We start from the raw sequence: 21702 nt of genomic DNA, 5'->3' as shown, positions 1-21702 counted from the left end.
AAATGAAACCAACAATTTCAATTTCAGTATATAAAATTATAGTTAGTTAAATTGTAATAATTTTGGATTATAGTTAGTAAGGAAAATAATATATGTTCACATATTGATGAAAAAAATGAAAGTTAATATCGTACTACTCTTATTTCTTATTGGATTTCTAAAAAAACAACATTTATAATGAATTTTAATAACTTTTTTAAAATAAATTTTTGATTTTAACAACACCGATCATATGGGTTTTTGGGGTGCCCATTCTGGGCCACCGATCCAATTTTTAAACCCCTGGTTCTAACCCTAGCCACTGTGAATAAGAGCTATATTGCCGTTTCCACATTAGAGAGCAAGATATTCAATAGGGAAAGCTTTGTATGTGATCCCACTTAATATAAATAAACAATAAAAAGAGAAAATTACATAAATATCCGTTATACTTTGCGCTATAACGGATGTACCAAATAGTTTCCGTCATTACACGTATGTCCATTTTTTACTTTTTATAACATAATTTTTTAAAAAAGACATCTTTACCTTTTTTCTGATGTTAAACAACCGAATTGGAGGGTTTTTTCGAATGTTCAATGTCCAAAAATAGGCCGAAAGTTTAATATTCACATTCCCATTTTTGGGTATTGAACATCTGAATTGAAGGTATGTAATTTTGATTTAAAAGGTGTAGAGGTAAGGTGCACCTTCAAATTTTATCAACGTATGTAATTTTGATGTAAAAGGTTCTTAGGATTATCTCAAACTCTATTTTTATATCTTAAATTTCCAAAATAGTTAAAATCAAGTAGATCGATAAACACATGAAAATCTTGAAAATGGACGGTGTAGATAATATATTGTAAAATGCACTAACTCTAGGACTTAAAATCTTTTTATTTTTCATAGTCATACATCTCGATGTCATGATCAATCAAAGGGTTTTTCAACTTTAAAACTACATTTTCTGATGGATTTTTTAGGGGCATCTGCAGTTCTACATTACAAGGTAGCATCCTTATTAAAAAATTTTCCAGATATATATATATATATATATATATATATATATATATATATATATATAAAGCTGGGATTAGCCCACTAGCTCATATGAACATATGAGCCCAACGACTCAAATTGAATATGGGCCGATCTAACAGTCACGACCTCATTTCATATTTGAATTTTAATTTTTTTTCTACTAATCTAAATCACAGGAAATTTTAAAATTGTGTTCTTCTCATCAAGGTACACATAATAAAAATATAAAAATAATTATTCTCGAAAATAAATGACCAAATACCTCAAAACATTTAAAGTGTTTTTTGGTATATTTATTTCATGTAAAATATTTTTTTTGATATTTTTCAAAGATTCAACTATTTTTTAGGAACACACTCTTAAAATTTCAAGTGATTTAGATTTGTAGAAAAAAAATTAGAATTCAAACACTACCAAACATCCGTGATCGTCAGATCGGCTTAGATTCAAGCTGGGCCATTGGACTCATATGAGCTAGTGAGCTCATCCCAGCTTTTTTCATATATATATATATATATATATATATATATATATATATATATATATATATATATATATATATAAAGAGAGAGAGAGAGAGAGAGAGAGAGAGAGAGAGAGAGAGAGAGAGAGAGAGAGAGAGGGGGCTTGAAAGGCCTAGCTATCAATCTGCCTGAGGCTTATGCAAACATCCAACGGGTTTTGATGCAGGTCTCAGTGTAGCACGCTTCTTAGGGGTTAAAAATGATCATCTCGACATCAAGATGCATGGACATGAGAAAAAAATAGATTTGAAGTTTTGAAAATAATGCATCTAGTGACACATTTTTTGACTATCAATTTTCAAGATTTTCAAGTTCTCATAGATCTGCTCAATCTACACTATTTTTGAAGCTTTAAATTTTTATAATAAAAGATAAAAATATATTTTAAGGCTATCACAAAGATTTCCAGTATCGAAACCATATTTCTCGATACTATTTGAAGGTGACTTTTACTTTGATCGTTTAGAGCCTCGGCTCTATGCAAACCGCACCCTTATTTAATGGGTGCAGTTTATATAGAGCCTAGGCTCTAAACAATCAAATTAGAGCCTACCTTCAGTGTCAAGAAATGTGGTTTTAATATTGAAAATCTTTGTGATAAGCCTAAACAAATATATATTTATATATTTAAAAATAGTGTAGATCGACATATCTATGAAAACTTGAAAATCTTGAAAATTGATTGTCCAAAAATTCCTTACAAAATTTACTATTTCCAACACTTGAAATTCATTTCTTTCTCAAGATGATCAATTTGAAGATATTTGAGCATCAAAACACCCTCTTCTAATGAAATTTTTGAGGGAGGCTCAAATGTGATTGTTTAGAGCCTCGGCTTTATATAAACTTTTCCCTTATTTAAGATACCCACTTTTCTAGTTTTGTCTTCGAAAGTCCCATGCATCATCTAAGATGGGAGGGAGTTGGGAACAGTATAAAACATCGAATCGTTGAAACTCTAAGTATGTGCTTATAAATTTACTTCCATCTAAGTGTTTACTAAGAAATCATGCGTATAAAAAAAATGGTAAATTAACATACAAAATGTGCTTTACAAAATGGAACATGAGCGTAAAATAAGAAATATATTTTTTTTTAAAGGTACAGTTTGTATACAGCCTACGCTCTAAACGATCAAATTAGAGCCTACCTTCAAATAGTATCGAGAAATATGATTCCATTACTGAAAATCATTGTGATAGCTTTAAAATATATTATCATCTTTATATATAGAGTTTAAAGCTTCAAAAATAGTGTCAATCAATAGAGCTATGAAAATTTGATCTTCTTGAAAATTGACGGTCAAAAAATGCATCACAGAATACACTATTTCCAAAGCTTGAATCCATTTTTTTCTCATGTCTGTGTAACTTGATGATGAGATGATCAATTCAAGGATATTTGAGCATCAAAACAACCTCTTCCAGTTAAACTTTTTAGGTAGGCTCAAATTTGATTGTTTAGAGCCTCAGTTCTATATAAACTTTTCTCTTTTTAAAAAATAAGAAAAAACGATGATATTTACTAAAATTTTACTTTTGTAGTGGCCCATGTGTTCTCAACCTAACTTCAAAGCACGCAGGCTAACTAATGTTAGCCCCTGAAACTACCAACTCAACTCAAGTCCAATTTTTTTCTTCCCAAAATTAAAAGACTTGATGGGGTTCTAAAATAAATAAATAAAATTCCCTTGAATGAATACCTGTTTTTTTTTTCATAAAATGAAGAAACTTTTTGGCAGTTTCATTGAGGAATGTTTTTTAATTGTTATGGTGTTTTTTTTAAAAAATAAAACATAGTGTCGTTTGCATAGAGCCGAGGCTCTAAACAATCAAATTACAACCCACCTTCAAATACTGCTGAGAAATATAATTTCCATACTCAAAATTTTTATGATAGCCTTAACATATATTTCCATCTTTAATTATAAAATTTAAAGCATCCAAAATAGTGTATATCGAACAGATTTATGAAAGCTTGAAAATCTTGAAATGACAATCAAAAAATGCATTACAAGCAACACTATTTCAAAAACGTAAAATCCAATTTCTTTTCATATCCATGTATCTTGAAGTCGAGATGATCAATTTGATGATATTTGGGCATCAAAACAACTTCTTCTAGTGAAAAAGTTTGAGGTAGGCTCTAATTTGATTGTTTAGATCCCAGGCTCTATATAAACTTTTCCCATTAACTAAAGGGATTGACTAAGTAAAATAAATAATACAAAAAACAGTGAAGAAAGTACGAGAGAAGGGGCAAGGATAACAGAAATACTAAAAACAATATCTAATAAACATAATATTTTATTGAGAATTTGAGAGATATACAACTAAAAATAAAATCTCTATAACCTAAACCAGGGGAGGACCTGAGGCTAAATTTTCGTTCATTCTCAATCAATTGCTCTTACAAAAAAAATTGAAGAATTTAGGCAGAAGCATTTGTCTGCTAAAAAAATTAAATAAATAAAGTATAAGACCTGCCTGACTGCTGAGAGGGAGATGGGAAAATACTCTAAGACCTGCCTGACTGCTAAAAGATGAACTCGAATTGGAGCTCTCTGCTTGTCAAATGTGAACTCAAATGGGAGCTCATTAGTATCGGCATCGCATCTTCCCCAGACATTTAATTTATCTCCAATATTCAACCATGTTTTTTGGCCAATTTGATCCAATGCTGGTAGAAAAGATACGACTTTAGAGATTTATTCCAATATTTAAAGTGGGTGCGATCCTCCTCCTCTCTATCTCGCACACAAGTCTTAACTTTTTCAGGACGAGCACCCTGCTCAGGTTAGCATCTAGGTCGCTCATCGTTAATACCTTCGAAACGAGGAACACTTTCCCGTTTCTTCCAATCTCAGGAATCGCGAGTGCATTTCTTCCAATCTCGGCTGTGTCTCTTCCAATTTAGGGTGCATTTCTTCCAATCTCAGGAATCTTGATGCGTTTCTTCCAAACTCGGGGAATGTCGGGTGCTATGTCTAATTATGGTAATTCAAGAATTTGTTGTTCTGCTAAAACTGCTTGATCGGCCAGGCTGTTTAGACGAAATAGTTCAGCATCACCGTACCAAAAGTGAGCCATGCTTCACAAAATTCCCTCTCGCCCTGACCTTTCTAGAAAAGATTAGAAAAGGAAATTATTTCATAGAGAGGGTGTTGCAAACATTTAAAATTGAATTTAATTTATATAGAATGGAAAACACATATATGAAGGAAATTGTCCCTATCTAGCAGAGATAAGTAATACTTGTATAGTTATCAATTTAAAGATAGGGAAAATATCTCCATACTTCTTATTTTTTGGTTTTATTTCTCAATAAATACAAGGTTTTAAAAGATATCTTAGAGCATAAAAATTGTAGATTTTATTTCTTCTGACCCCATAAGCTAATTTAAACTTTGTTTTTAAGGCCAAACAAATATAAAAATACATGATTTTTCCAAAATCCATCCTCCCAAATATCCTTTGCTTTTTATAGTAAATAAATCTATTTCTAGTAGTCTAGTGCGCATTCTTTTGCAAGTGTATTGAATGCTTTACGAATCAAAAGGAAATATGGAATTAATTTAAATTTAAAATACAAAAATAAAAAATTTAGTAAACATCTTTTTCCAATAGTCTCTCCCACTAAATTAATTAAATTAAAATATTGAATAAAAATTTTCAAAGCTAAAAAATATTGTTATATTTTAATCAAAATAAAGACTTACTATAAATCCTTGATTTCTATTTCACGCTAAATAAGATATTGTAAAATCACATTGCAAAATTGGAATCACTTAAATTATATTTCTTCAAAAAAAAAAAATTCCAAATAAAAAATAATGAAAACTTACTTGAAATTGATATATCTCTTCAATCTCCACCAATATCGCAACGTATTACAACACAATGAAAAAAAGAAAAATGAGAACATTCAAACCAAACAATAGTAAAAAAAAAAACAATAGAAAAATAAACTTTATCACAAACAATTATTCCTAAGTCATATGATGTTTTTTGGGTGACTTTGATGTTGAAAGCATGCAAAAAGCATGAAAGTGAGGGTTGGATGCACTGTGGTCATGTGGGTCACACTTGACAATTTGTTTGGCGTCCCAACCATTAGAGATTTTTCTTTTATTTAAAAGTATTCATATTGTCTTTGATATAAATGATGATGATAATGATATAGAAAAGTATCATAGGAAGCGTCAAATTACCTTTAAAAATAATTAAAGTGTCAATTTATCTTAGTCAATATTACACAAAGTTACTTTTTAAGTTTTATTGTGCTTGGTTACCTATCAAAAAATAGTAGAAATGACCAAATTCCCCTTATTTAGGATTGGGAACTAGAAAAAACAAGAGCATTTTGGTAATTCTCCTGAAGAAATGCTACAGATACCCCTCGTTATTCAAAGTTAGTAACATGAAACTTTCGAATTATGAAAATATCTCTATTGTTCAGCATTTCAATTTAACTGCAAATTTTATGTTGATAACCTTGAACAACCAATTGTATTTTCATCATTTGACTCACTAGGGATAAATTACTAAAAAAATTTTGCTCAAGATTTCCAATCTTAAATAACCATGGGCAATTTGGTGGCTGATGTGGTGTGCTTCATGTTTTTTTTATTAAATAGACATGGGAGTCAATATCATATTATACGGCTGATGTAGTGTGATTCATGTTTTTTTTGTTAAATGGACATGGTAATCAATATCATATTATACATGGACTGATGTGGTGTGCTTCATGAGCATTAACTCAATTCGACTTTCTTGTGTTTTTTAGCTGATATTGCTGTGGGGTCAAAAAGAATTTTGTTACAAGTGAATTGGATGGCCACATGCATATGGGACCACAAAGTCCACCTTTAAAATAAAATAAAATAAAAAATCATCTAGTGAGTCTTGGACAGATCACAGAATTTCAAAAAAAAAAAATGCTGAGTAATTATTTTGTGCAAGGGAGTTAGTGGAACAACGGATTGAGATACGAAGCAGTCCACAAAACCAATATTTCTCCCAAACTTTCACCTCAAAATAAAGACCCAAGAAAAGAAAACAAGAAATTAAGACAAAAATTTACTCACCAGAGCAAGCAAAAAAAAAAAACCTATGACTCCCAATATGAGAAATTTCACTTGAGTCATAAAAACCAAGATGGAAGAAAGCCAAAGAAATTGATATGAAATGAAAGTATATATTGTTTACAGGGTTCATATAGATATTGTAATCAGTAGGTATGAGAAGGATAGATACAATATATTGTAATCAAATAGATAGGTGTGATCAAGTAACAAAACAATAGACCTAATCATACAAAAAAGAGTAGGATCGAGTAACAGAGTAAATCGACTTGATCTTATCGGAATGGATATAATGAAGATGAATATGTGCCATTGATACCAAGTTAAAAGTCTCAGGTTAGTCGAAAAAGTAGAATAACACTTGGAAGAGTCAAAGATAATTTACAAGATATAGTACCTATAATTCTCATACCTATTGATTACAATATAGGTATTAACTTTAAGGAAAATATCTCTATCGACTTTATTTTTAAGTTTCATTTCTCTATATATCAAAGATTTCAAAACCTATCTTGTGTCATAAAGATTTTATCTATTATATCTTTGAGCCTTTTAAATCAACTTTATCCATTTTTTCTCCATCATTTTAACCCAAACAAATTTTAAAAAAAACATCATTTCAAAATCTCATCTTCCTATGTGTTTCTCTTTCTCTCTCATGTGAATCTTCCAAACCCCTATATTTCTAAAAATTATCTTTCTATCTTCCGGTGAATCTCCCAAACCCCTCTCTCTTTAAAACTTTGGGATAAAGACAAGAAGATAGAAAGAGTTGAGAGAAATATGGAGAAATAGGGGTTTTGTAGATTCATGGGAGACATAAAAAGACGTGAAGGGAGATGGAGTTAGAAAAGGATTTCTCTTTAAAATTTGTTTGAATTAAAAAGATGGGGTAAAAATGGATAAATATGGTCAAGGGTGAAAAGATAGATAAGTTTTGGGTCTATAAAGAAATGAAACTGATATAATAGATAAAATCTGAAAATATATAGGTTTTAAAACCTTGGATCTATAGATAAACAAAACTTAAAAATATAGTGTACTAAGATATTTTCTCTTAACCTTATAAATAATATATGCTTTTCTTTCACAATTAAGACCGTCTTTCTGAGAGAGAACAAACACAAATAAGTTAGAAGAAAATCCAAACCCTCTTATCTTAAGAAGAGCAAACAGGGTACAGAGAGAATAGCATACCTGGAAAAGTACTTAGAGACGTTGGAAATTTTCTCTCTAAGTTCAAGAGCTATTGGGCAAGGATTCATTTTAATGAGTGGAAAGGCCATTCATTCTACATATTTAACTAGGTGCTCTAATTTTCTAAGGATAAAAATTAGCAAACAAGAAACTAAGAAATCGAATCCATTGGCCAATCTCTCTCTCTCTAGTATCTGTACGCAATAGACTCTCATCACAAGCTTTCTTGATTCCACGTGTTGTTTTATTAAATATATGATTTCCTATTAATATCAAGAAGTTCTTACCAAATCAATTAGATAAATAAGTTCCAATTCAATTTAATTTTGCTATTTACAAAAATGATGAATTCAAAAAAGTTAGGAGATCGTGCACTTGACCCAAAAACTGACGAATAAGACAAATCAAGAGATTTTTTTCCAAAAAAAGAAGAAATTATTCACCGAAACAAAACCAAGAAAATGAATGTGTTATTGACCAAAAGACAACCAAAGAAAATCAAGAAATTATTTATCAAAATAAAAACCAAAAAAATAAATAAATTATTCACCAAAACACAAACCAAGAAAATCAAGAAAGTATTCACCAAAACACTTTTTTTTTTTTCTTTTCCTTTGTTTTTTTTTATAATAGAGTACTGATGAGAGTGGAAGATGGGACGTTATGTTGAGGCATATGTGCCCGTGATCACCCAATACCTAGATAAGGTTACAACTAGCTGATAAAGACTACAAAATAAGTACCAAAACCATTAAATACAACATACTTAGAAAAGTTCAAGAAGACGAAAAAAAAGAAGAAGACAATATTAGGGGGAGAAAGAAAGAAGAAGAAGAAGATATTATAAGATCTAAGATAACTCTTCCTAATAGGAATAGGAGCAAAGAAAACAAAAAAAAAAAAACAACACAATAAAATAAAAAATAAAAAACACACAGAGAAGAAGTCCGTGTAGTGGGACATGGAGATATACGTATGGATAAAAGCCGAATTTGTGGAATTATCTTTTTGGTGTATATTTTAATAAATTTCCAGAGAGGTCCTTCTTTTGTGCATTTTTTTTTTATTTAGTTTCGCTATTATAAAAATTGAAGGATTTTATTTTATTTACTCTTGGGCATTTATGGGGTAGTTTGATGACTCGGCTGGGTCCAACTCAAAACCCGCCGGTCAAAAAGGAACAAGGTACTGGCCGATTGTGTTTTAGTGGTCGGGATGGGTATTTCAAATAAAAAATAAAAATATATAAAATCCCATAGGGTTTTTGAATGGTTTATATCATTTTGATAAAAATTGGAAAGTGTTTTGTCTATCAAACTTATTTTTACATTTTTCAATATTTTAAAAAAATTTCAAACATACCCCTGGGCACAAATCAATGTTTGAAACATAATTTTTCACTATTTTTCAACTTCATTTGGATGTACTTTGTTTAATCATGCTAAATATACTTTTCACATTTGTTTATATTTTTTAATACATTTTGGTTGAGCCCAATGTTGTCAAACTCACTTCGGAGTCTTCTTTGGTGTGGTGAGAAAAATGAAGCAATTTGGTGCTTCAACCGATTCGGAAAAAGACTTTAGATATTTTTAATTTAATATAAATATAAAATAGATATTTATATATAAAAATAAAAAATTCCATATATATTACATATGATTTTCATACATATCCTGTTTTTATCATTAATATAAAGATAGATCGTTATGGTGCTGAGATTTTCTTGATTATTTATGGGTTAGATTTCTCCTTAAAACATTTAAAATGTTTGTTACATATGATTTTCGTACATATCCTATCTTATCAATTCTATCCACACAATCTTAGACAAGTGCTTCAATAAAACAAGATGGATTCGCTCTCCTTCCCTTCTCACCTCCACAAACATCCTTGTCGCTATCTTGCCTTAATTCTCCTTGCACTGCTGATCACTATCATAGTCACTCGTATCATAGTCACTCGGGTTGCCGGAAAAAGGATCAATAAACCTTTTTCGGATGACAAAGACAAAATTTCAGGGGAACCATATGCCGTTCTGCAACGACACCCTTTACCCGAAACTTTGCTTCAAGACTCTAGCTTCAAAGTCTGAAGCACTATTTTCCACAACCCGGAGTGGAGTGAAATCGTGGGGCTTACTATAAAAGAGGCCATTAACTCTTTTGAGGGAGGAGCTCCACTTTTGGAATCTGACTTTCTTGCAAGAAGATCAAATGGACTTGAATTTATCAGAAAGCCACTTCTCAATTAAGTACCAAGTTTTCCAGGCAACGCCATCGAACTTAAAAGCCCTTCTCAGTGCACCTATGACCAATCAAGACACATGCCTCAATGAGTGGGCTTTCACGAGCAAGATTAACAGAAGATCTCACGAGAAATGCTGGCCAGGAGCTTGTGCCCATAACCCGTACAGCCATGACCAATCAAGACACATGCCTCAGTGGGTTTTCACGAGCAAGATTCACAGAAGATGTCACGAGACTTTTTGTGCTTTTATAACTTTTCTGCTTGTTTTATCGGTAAGTAATTGAGATCAAGATTCTGCAATTTGAATCTCACCGTCTCTAGACTTTTTGTGCTTTTATAACTTTGAACTTCAGTAGCTACTTGATGTAAAATAGAGCAGCTAGTGGTGTGTGGTTGGCAGTGTTTAAATTTCATCATCTCTGCATTGCAGCTGTATTTGGAATGGCTTCATGGCCCACGATCTCGCTGTTGTCAACACCGTTGGCCCTGCCAAGCACGAGGCAGTAGCCCTCCATGTCCAATCGAACTTCGCTGCTTTTTTGAGGGTCAATATCTCGGCCTACCAGGACACCCTCTACGCCCGCTCCCTCCACTAGTTCTATAAAGACTGTCACATCTATGGCACTATTGACTTCATTTTCGGTAACGCAGCCACGGTATTCCAGAACAGTCAATTTTTTCCACTCGGAACAATGCCCAAATAGCATAACATGATAACTGCTCAATGGCAGGTTTGAACCCATACAGGATACAGGATTTATTGTTCACAATTGTACCATTCAAGTTGCGAGCTAGTGAAGGGAAATTTCTCGACTTATTTGGGAAGGCAATGGAGACCTCATGCTAGGGGTAGTTAGTTATATTGCAATCATATTTAGGGGATGCCGTGAGCAAGGAAGGGTGGCATCTGTGGCGAAGGAGCTAATGCAAGATACAGTGAAGTGTGTGGAGTACAAGAATTGGGAGTCCGGGGCGGACACAAAGGGAAGGCTGAGGTGGGGGATTGAAGGTGAATGGGGAGGTGAAGAGAGAGGTGGTGCGGAGGTTCGCAGCAACAGAATTCATACAGGGCCAGTTGTGGCTCAAGGCCGCCGTGGTGCCCTTCAAGGCAAGGCTGTGAGCAGGGTTTAAAAATTGGTAATTCATATCGGAATCAGCAGTCAGGGTAACCAATCCAATTTTTAAAACCTTACATGTGAGAAGTAAACAGAGAAAACGCTTATTGATGCCCTCTTTTCACTTTGTAGTTAAGTGTAGTGTTTGATTATTTTGGTTCTCCAGTTATGAGAATGTCATTGTTAATGTTACTGGTGGGCATGTAACTATGGAATAGTGATTTTGGGAGTAAATGATAGCAGCTTACTTTTGGCCCGTGTAGAAGTTGGATGTATTCGTTTCTTTTTTGTGTGTTCCTCGTTTGGTTTTGTTTTGTATCTAGCATGTTCCATATAATTCAATAGTTATTGGGTGAGGTTTCTATAAGGTTGCAACCTTCAACGATTCAATTAAAGGGCACTTTCGAATTTTATCATAATATATAATTTTGGGATAAAATAGGATTATCTCAAAATCTATTTTTACATCTAATTATGCAATTCGAACTACAAAAAAAGTTAAAATCAAGTAAATATATAAACATATGAAAATCTTGAAAATAGACAGTCTAGATAATGTGTTGCAAGATGCACTATTTCTAAGACTCGAAATTTTTTTTCTTTTTTCATATTCGTACATCTCGATATCGGTCAATTACAGAGTTTTTCAACATAAAAACAACATTTTTTTGATGGAATTTTGAGGTGCATATTTAATTCTACATTTTAAAATTGCAACCTTATATAAATTTTTTCCATACGTATTTGACTATCTCATTCTCTTACCATTCCACTATATCAAAGTTTGCATGTAAGATGTGCATGCTCTTTATATTTTGTTTTTAAGCTTTTGCAAATTAGGCTACATGTAATAGGCTGCTTGATATGCTGCAAGAGCACCACCGATCCGTTTTGATGAACGTGTAGCTGATTTAAATTTTTCCACCAATTGACCACACTGTGACTGACTTGAAAGGAGGAATGGTATTACATAAACTGTTCTTTGACAGGGGGCACCGCCACAATCCATGCTTTTGGTCACTCACATGTACACTACTAACAATTTTCAATATATGTTGGTTCATATGAGCTCCTTTGAGTATAGTGTCAATACTTTTAATATTAGTGTTGGCATATTTTTGTCACAAAAGGCTTGATGGTCTTGTGGAAGAGGCAACTTTATTTTTGGTACATGGTCAAAATTTTTCTTAACCGTTGGATGTGATATCATAGCTTTGGAGAAAATTTGTTTTAGACTTTTTACTCAATTATTGAAAAGGTTGTTTCGATGCTCGAAACAATTAAACTTAGGCACGCTTAAAAAATTCATTAGAAGAGGTAGTTTTGATGTCCAAAAATCCTTAAATCGATTAGTTCGACCTCAAGATGTATGAACATGAGAAAAAAATGATTTCAAATCTTGAAAATAGTGAATCTTGTAATGCATTTCTTGGAATGTTGATTTTTAATATTTTAAAATATTTATAGATATGCTCGATCTACACTATTTTTGAAGATTTTAAGTTGTATAATTAGAGATGAAAATCAATTTTCAGACCATCATAAATATTTTTAATATTAAAACAACATCTTTTGACACTATTTGAATATGTACCTATCTTTGATTGTTTAGGGCCTCTGCCTTATATAAACTACAACTGAAAAAAAAAAAAAAGATGCAAAGCAAAAAATAATAAATAAGAAACCGTATGGGGAAAAATGGGACGCTATGTTGTACTAGTTAATAATGCCCTATGGGGATTAATATATAAATAATAAAATTTTAAGTGGGTTTAATAATTAATTTTTATAAAGATATGGAAAGAATCTAAAGGTAGATTTAGTTTAATTAGTTATCATCTTTTATTTTTAGTAGGGAGATTTATTAGGGGCTATTTTTTGAGTCGCGTGAGATTCTGTGCTTGAATAAATTACTTTGAATGTAAATGTATAAAAGTGAAGCCATAGGAGGATTAAATTTTATGAGTGGAAAAAAAATGATTTTTGAGCTCGTGTAGAGTGAGAAAAAGGGAGAGCCCTTTGTGGGTATTTTTTTCTTCTCCATTGGTTATGGGCCCATGCGAGAATATTCATATCTACGTGTTTTGTTCTTATTTCTCTCTTAAACGCGGTTAATTTGCTGGGTAGTATTCGTCGGTAAATTTTATACTACGTCAACCTGTCTGGTTAGGCCCAATGTTGTTCGATTCACTTCGGGGTCTTCTTCGGTTTGGTAAAAAAAATGAAGCAATTCGGTGTTTCAACTGATTCGGGGAAAGATTTTGGATTTTTTTTAATTTAATATAAATAAAATAGACATTTATGCATCTATACTGCATTATTAATCAAGAGTTAAGGGGTAGAAAGATATCACAAGAATAAAGTGGAGCCCTACAGTTAAAAAGAATATTAAAGTGAGACCCTACAGTTGGAAAGAATGTAGGGTAAAGAGTTTCAAGAATTAAGGTATGCACTTAGGGGACAATATTAAGCAAGAGTTAAGGGGAGGACACATGTCACAAGAATAAAATGTACCCTACGGTTAGAAAGAATATAGGGTAAAGAGCCTCAAGAATCAGGGTATGTACTTAGGGGGAGGTTAAATAAAGTCATGAGAAATCCTAAATTCTAGAGAGAGACTTGATTTCTTTTTTGTAATTTAGTGAATAATCCCCCAAAAATAATGAGTAGATGTATATCTCATAATTAGCAAGTCCTCGTTTAAAACACAATTTTTTCAAAAAATATCCTATTTTTAAAATCCATTTAGAACTCCGACCTTTTCAAAAGATCTTAAAAAAATCACGGTTTTTTCATGGAACTAATGTAAACCCATATTTTGTCTTTTTTCAAAAAAACTTCTTCCCTACAACTTTATTTCTTCATTTCCATAAAACGTCTCACTAATAATTTCCCTTAAAAAAAAGTTTACAAAAAATTACAAACAATATATTACCTAAGAACCAAGATATCAAAGAAATCGTATGTCTCGAAATGACAGGCAGAGTTAGAAGACTAACCCCAATGAAATTTTTTTTTTTTTCTTTAAACCCAATGCATCCTTATAAATAGCGTTTTGTGTGAGATTAGAATTTTCTTAAAGATTTTGTATACTAAAGATTTAAGCAACTAGTAATTCAGCATGAGATTCTAATTTGCTTAAACATTTTGTTGCTTTCTTTATAGGACCCAATTTCTATGCCTCCAAGCGCGCATGTGTAGAAATGCAGGCCTAGTAATAAATCTGTTTTTGAAATGGATTTTTGGACTTAATTTTTAAGCACATGTAATCTCTAACATGGTGATCATGAATATGAAAAAAAATAAGCAAAATCTAAAAACAAGAAATAATAATTTTAGTAATAAAACATTTGGACTGTTAGTTACTATTGTTTTTAGATGGAATACCTAGCTGCATCCATCTTTAAGATGGTTGCTTTACGCTTTTTGGACAGCATAGTAGTCATGCGGTCCGGCCCGCATGAAACAATTTTCCTTCTTTATATATAGAGAAGTTTGATTAATTGTATTTTATTTTTTATTTTTTATTTCATTGGTGTATCTAACATAGCATTTTGTATGGACTACTATTTTACGTATTTGGATCTATATTTTGTTTTAGGTAATTGCAATCTTACACTTTTTTGTGTTTATTTCTTCTTCAAACAATAATCCTATATCTTATTTTACCGTTCTTGTTATCTACTAATGTAATTCTTATGTTAAGTATTATTCATATTTTATTTTATGCTCCAAATAAATCGGTGATATATTTCATGTTGTGACAACAGGGTAAGCACATCTCTGTTGTTGGACTTATTGAATGTTTGGACAATAAATTGTCAAGTATCACTCTAACGACACTAGGTAAGGTCATAAAATTATTGTTCAATGGCTTTAATGTATCTATACAATAACTGCAAATCATAATCCTATATTATGTCACCTTTACGTATCTGATTTTCTCACTCCGTTTTTTTAGACAAAGCTGAATTATTCACGACTTTATAACTTACCTCATTTTTTAGCGATCCGTATTTTTTACCTGATTTTTTCCACATACTTTTTGAAACAAAATCAATTTCTTATCGATATTTTGGCTTGCCAACTTTTTATTATTCCCCGACTTGCTAACTATGGTATATCTAGAGAGAGTTTCTAAATTATAGTTGGATATCTAAATAGATAAAAAAAAAATCCTAAATTTTAGAGAGAAGCCCCCTTTTTTTTTTTTTACCTAGAGAGAGTTTTCGTTCTTAAATTATAGGTGTATATCTAAAGAGATAAGAGAGAAAACAGTGAACATATTGGGAGATGTCCTTGAAAATTTCATCTCTTCAAGTAACTCCATAGCTCTGTGATAAAACTCATGAAGAACACATCCAGGCAGCTATCAAGGCATTCCAAGATATTATATCTGGTTGAGATAGTCTCTCAAAAACTTGCTCTGAAGCTTCTAAATCACCAGTTTTTGCGAACTTATCAACACGAGCATCAGATGAGAAAGGATCGTCATCGAAACCCAATTTCACCAAATACCCATGAATTCTCTTTCCTTCACACAGATCCTCTAAACCAGTACAAGCATCAACAATGGTAGATAAACTAAGCTCATCAGTCCTAATTCCAGTGCAAACCATCTCCCAAAACAATTTAATAACTTCATCACTGAACCCATTCTGGGCATAATAAGAGAACGAACTGTTTCATGAGACTACACTTGTTTGAGGAGCCTCATCAAATAATCGTTGGGCTTCAAATATCATCTCACATTTAGCATACACAAGAAAACCAAAACAGAGACTAGTAAAATTGAAACAACAAAACAAATTCAAATATAGTTTTCTGTCGTTAAATATTTACAATAAAACGAAATCGTAATGAGAATAGTAAAATTGAAACAACAAAAAAAATTCAAACATACTTTTCTTTCATTAAATATTTGCAATAAAAAGAAATCGCACCTTTTAAGCAGCGGGCACTTTGGGGTGAGAGAGAGTTGAGAGTGATTGAGGTAATTTCTAGGGTTTATGAAATTGAAGGTGATGGGAGAGAGATGTCCCACCCACGAACTTGGATATTTGAGGCTATTGATCTTAGATAGATGAAGAGAGAGCGAAAGAGTTCCCACACATAGAGAAATTTTTTTTTGCACAATCTAGTGCTAATTTTACGAAGTTTGAACCAAAAATAAATAAAAGAAATCTGGAGTTGCACGCTAAATTTTTGAGAAAAGGTTTGATTTCCCTTAGATATAGGAATTTTAGAGAATTTTTGAGAAAGGGTTTGATTTCCCTTAGATATAGGAATTTTAGAGAATTTTTTAGTAGGGTGATTTCCATAAAACCAGTGTTGTTAGATTCATTTCGTAACCTTCTTTGGTTAGGTGGGAAAAACGAAGCAATTTGGTACTTTATCCAAAAAGTTCAGCCTCTTCAACCGAAGGGAAGCGAATTTGATAACATTGCATTAAAATTGAAAGTTGACAGAATTGAGATATAAGAGCTAAACAAAAATATAGGGATTGGAAAGATAAAGCTAAAAAAAAAGCTATGAAATCTTTAATAGCATAGGGTGCCCTAAATTTATGGTCACTTGCATTACATTCTTTCTAGGAATAACATATGTATTTATTTTTGGGGAAATTATCAGAAATATACTTTAATTTTCATCTAATTAGAAAAAAAAAAAAACCTCAACTTTCATTAACTCCTCCACACACTTTTTCCTCAATTTTGATATTTTGTGGACCAAACTAGCTTTTATGGTAGTCGTATTATCGTAATGACTACCACATTACAATACTTTAAGTAATATAATGACCAGGCTATGTATTATAATACTTAAAGTACCGTAATGACCAGGCAAAGTATTAATGTACTTTAAGTACCTTAAAGACCAAGCTAAGCATTACGATACTTTAAATGTGGCAAATGAGGGAGAAAGAGATCCAGTGAGTATTACAGTTTTTAAAATACCGTAATACTTAATCTGACGGTACTTAAATTGTCGTAATGCTTAGGATGGTCATTATGGTACTTAAAGTACCGTAATACGGTATTCATTAGGGTAATACGGCTACTATAGATGCTATTATGGTAAAAAAATGTCAAAATTGAAAAAAAATGGTGTGGGCGAGGTTATGAAAATTGAGAGTTTTTTTTCTTCTAATTAGACAAAAATTAAAGTATACTTCTGATAATTTCCTTTATTTTTGGGACATATATCCACTCTTTAACTGAAGCTTAATAATGTAGTATATATAACAATCAAAGCATTGACAACAAACATATCTGCTTGGAACCCATTACTTATGATAACTCCATGAATTTGAGTTTCAATCATCAAAGCTCCTTGAATTCCACGTTCCTTAAGCACACTTGGGTAAGTGTGTACTCATTTGACTTATACCCAATTCTGCATTATTTGATGGCTTCTTTTCATTTTGAGCAAAACAAGCCACAATGGCAACTCGGTCTGTGCAATTGATTTGGGTATTTGAGAGAGAGGGGAAAGAGAGAGATGGAGTTTTGAGAGAGAAAGAGACAATGGGGAGGTGCGTCTCTGCAACTGATTTGGGTATGCGAGAGATAGAGGCGAGAGAGAGACGGAGTTTTGAGAGAGAGAGACGGCATAAGTTAATGGGGACGTTAGCTTTTGATGAAAGGGAGCCATTTTACAAATTATTTAGGTCAATAACACATGGTCAAAGGAGTCTAGAGGTTAAAAGATAGAAAACATAGAGATCTTATGTCGTCATAAATAGTTTAAGTCATTCTATCTTATGAGAAATGAGTGCCAAAAATAAGGGGAATAGAGTAATTTTCTCAAAATTTCATTAGAAGAGGTTGTATTGGTGCCCATATATCCTCAAATTGATCATCTCGACATCAAGATACATGGACATGAGAAAAAAATGGATTTCAAATTTGGGAAATTGTGCATCTTGTAACTCATTTTTGGATAGTCAATTTTTAAGATTTTTTCAGTTTTTATAGATTTGCTCAATCTACACTATTTTTCAGGCTTTAAACTTTCTATACTATATATATATATATATATATATATATATATATATATATATATATATATATATATATATATATATATATATATATATATAATTTGTTGAGTACAATTATAAAATGATTTATAGTGTGATACCCTATATATATACAATTGTAATTTGAAAAAAGAAAATCAAACATATCATATAACCTGAAAGTTTTCTAGAACATGAGCGTAAAATAAGAAATATAAAAGATTTTTTATTTTTTTTTAAAAAAAGAAATTTACACGTAAGCAGGCTAACTAATGCTGGCCCCTAAAACTACCAACTAAACTCAAGTCCAATTTTTTTCTTCCCAAAATTAAAAGACTTGATCAGTTCTAAAATAAATAAATAAAATTCCAATAAATAAATACCTGTTTTTTTTATAAAATGAAGAAAGTTTTGGCAGTTTCATTGAGGAATGTTTCTTAATTATTACAGTGTTTTTAAAAAAATAAATAAGAGTGCTGTTTGTATAGAGCCGAGGCTCTAAACAATCAAATTAAAGCCCACTTTCAAATAGTATCAAGAAATATAATTTCCATATTGAAAATTTTTGTGATAGCCTTAAAATATTTTTTCATCTTTAATTATAAATTTAAAGCTTCCAAAATGGTGTATATCAAGTAGATTTATGAAAACTTGAAAATCTTAAATATTGATGGTCCAAAAATGCCTTACAAGATGCACTATTTCCAAAACTTGAAATCCATTTTTTTTCTCATGTCCATGCATCTTGATGTCGAGATGATCAATTTGATGATATTGCTTTGTTTAGATGCTTGGCTCTATAAAAACTTTTCCCATTAAGTAAAGGGATCGACTAAGTAAAATAAATAACAAAAGAAACAGTGAAGAAAGAGCGAGAGAAGGGGTTGGGGGAACAAAAATACGAAAAACAATACCTAATAAATAAAATACTTTATTAACAATTTGATATATACAACTAAATATAAAACCTCTATAACCTAAACCAAGGGAGGACCGTGAGGGTAAATTTTTATTTATTCTCAATCAATTGTCCTTACTAAAAAATTGAAGAATTTAGGAAGAACCAATTATTGCTAAAAAAATAAATAAAGAATTCACAAATGAGAGAGAGGGAAAAAATGAAACTTGATTGCTTGCCAAAGGTGAACTCGAATTGGAGCTCACTGCCTATCGAATGTGAACTTGAACTGGAGGCCATTAGTATCTACATCGCGTCTTCCCCAGACATTTAATTTATCTCCAATATTCAAGCCATGTTTCTTGACCAATTTGATCCAGTGCTTGTAGAAAAGATATGACTTGAGCGATTTATCCTAATATTTAAAGTGGGTGCTGTTCTCTTCCTCTCTATCTCCAACCCAAGTCCTAACCTCTATTCCCTCCTCTGTTTTATTCACATCCTCCCATTCTTTCATTGTCAAAAAATTGCAAACATTTTCTATAACAAGTTTTTTCGGCAAGAGCACCCTGTTCAGGTTATCATCTAGGTCACTCCTCGTTAGTACTTTCGAAACGAGGAATACTATCCCATTTCTTTTCATCTCGGGTGCTATATTACAGACTGATTCTGGTAATTCAAGAATTTGTTGTTGTGGTAAAACAGCTTGATCGGCCAAGCAGCTTAGACAAAATACTTCAGTATCACCGTACTATCTCTGACCTTTTTGATTGAGGAAACTGAAAAATATTAGAAAAAGAAAATTACTTGACAGAGGCTGTTGCAAATACAGATATGAAAGAAATAGTCCCTATCCATCATACATAAGTGATATTTGTATGGTTATCAAATAAAGATAGGGAAAATATCTCCATATCTCTCATTTTTAGGTTTCATTTCTCAATTGACCCAACATTTTAAAACATATCTTGAAGCATAAAAATTGTAGATTTTATTTCTTCTAACCCCATAAGCTAATTTAAACTTTGTTTTTAAGGCCAAAAAGATCTAAAAAGATATGCCTTTTCTAAAATCCATCCTCCCAATTTCTTTTGCTTGATATAGTCTCCTCTCTCTATCTCTACATCTCTCTTCTCTCTCTCTCTAGATGCTCAATTCATACTATCTTGTAACAACCGATTGAGATACGAAACAGTCCACAAAACCAATATTTCACCCAAACTTTCACTACCAAAATAAAGGCTGGAAACGATAAAATAATTTATAACCCAAGAAAAAAAAAAAAAACTAAGACAAAATTTACTCACCAGAGCAAGCAAAAAAAAAAACAAGAAGAAGAAGAAGGAAATAAAGAAAAAACCAAAGACTCCCAATATGAGAAATTTAACTTGATTCATAAAAACTAAGATGGAATAAAGCCAAAGAAATTGATATGAAATGAAAGTATATATTGTTTATTAGGTTCATATGGAAAGTGTATATTGTAATCACTAGGTATAATAGTTACAATATATTGTAATCAAATAGATAGACATGATCGAGTAACAAAACAATAGACTCAATCATACAAAAAAGAGTAAGATCGAGTAACAGAGTAAACCGACTTGATCTTACAGGAATGGACATAAAGAAGATGAATCTGGCTTTGAGACCATGTGAAGAGTTTAGGGTTAGCCGAAAAAGTAGAATGACACTTAAAAAAGTAAAGATAATTTATAAGATATAGTACCTATAATTCTCATACCTACTAATTACAATATATGTATTAACCTTAAGGAAAATATCTTCATCGAATCTATTTTTAGGTTGCATTTCTCTATACACCCAAGATTTCAAGTCACAGAGATCGATCTATTATATCTTTTAACCCTTTAAATCGACTTTACCCATTTTTTCTCCATCTTCACCAAAAGACAATCAAAGAAAATCAAGATATTATTTACCAAAATAAAACCAAATAAAATAAAAATAAATTATTCACCAAAACACAAACCAAGAAAATCAATAAATTATTCACAAAAACAAAAACGAAGAAAATTCATAAATTATGCATCAAAATAAAAACCAATAAAATCAATAAAATCAATAAATTATTCATGAAAACCAAAAACCGAGAAAATTGAATCGCTATTAAGGTAATGTCAACTCACAAAACCCAAGATGGAGCTGATATTCATCATGAGAACAATTCTTTTTTTCATCCAACCATCCAATAACCCAATAAAGCGAATAAGATTATACCTTGCTCTTTTTTCTTTGTTTTTCTTTTTCTTTTTCTTTTTTTCTATTATAATATAGTATTGATGAGGGTGGGGGCTGGGACATTATGTCGAGGCATCTGTGCCTGCGATAACCCAATACCCCAACCCTAAATAAGGTTACAACTAGCTGATAAACACTACAAAATAAGTACAAAAAAACATGAAATACAACATGCTAGAAAAGTTCAAGAAGACGAAAAAGAAGAAAAAGATAATATTAGGGAGAGAGATATACAGAGAGAAAGAAGAAGAAGATATTATAAAATTTAAGATAACTCTCCCTGATAGGAATAAGAGCAAACAAAACTAAAAACAGGAAGAACACAA

At 31.5% G+C, this 21702-nt stretch overlaps 2 long non-coding RNA genes across 2 annotated transcripts; one reads left to right on the top strand and one right to left on the bottom strand.

Annotated features, from left to right (window-relative positions):
- Positions 1-3839: 3839 nt before the first annotated feature.
- Positions 3840-5518, bottom strand: LOC148781937 (uncharacterized). The gene is made up of 2 exons (XR_016055876.1): positions 5392-5518; positions 3840-4668 (listed from the first exon to the last, which is right to left on the bottom strand). It is a non-coding gene; the product is annotated as an uncharacterized LOC148781937 (long non-coding RNA).
- A 4251-nt stretch (positions 5519-9769) lies between these two features.
- LOC148781936 (uncharacterized) lies at positions 9770-11457 on the top strand. Its single transcript, XR_016055875.1, has 3 exons — positions 9770-10352; positions 10511-10722; positions 10812-11457. It is a non-coding gene; the product is annotated as an uncharacterized LOC148781936 (long non-coding RNA).
- Positions 11458-21702: the final 10245 nt, after the last annotated feature.

The sequence above is a fragment of the Amborella trichopoda genome, chromosome 5 (assembly GCF_054954075.1).
Source record: "Amborella trichopoda isolate Santa Cruz 75 chromosome 5, AtrichopodaSantaCruz75HAP2 v2.0, whole genome shotgun sequence".
Lineage (NCBI taxonomy): Eukaryota > Viridiplantae > Streptophyta > Magnoliopsida > Amborellales > Amborellaceae > Amborella > Amborella trichopoda.
The sequence above is the reverse complement of the archived record's forward strand: the minus strand, read 5'-3'. Positions and strand labels throughout refer to the sequence as shown.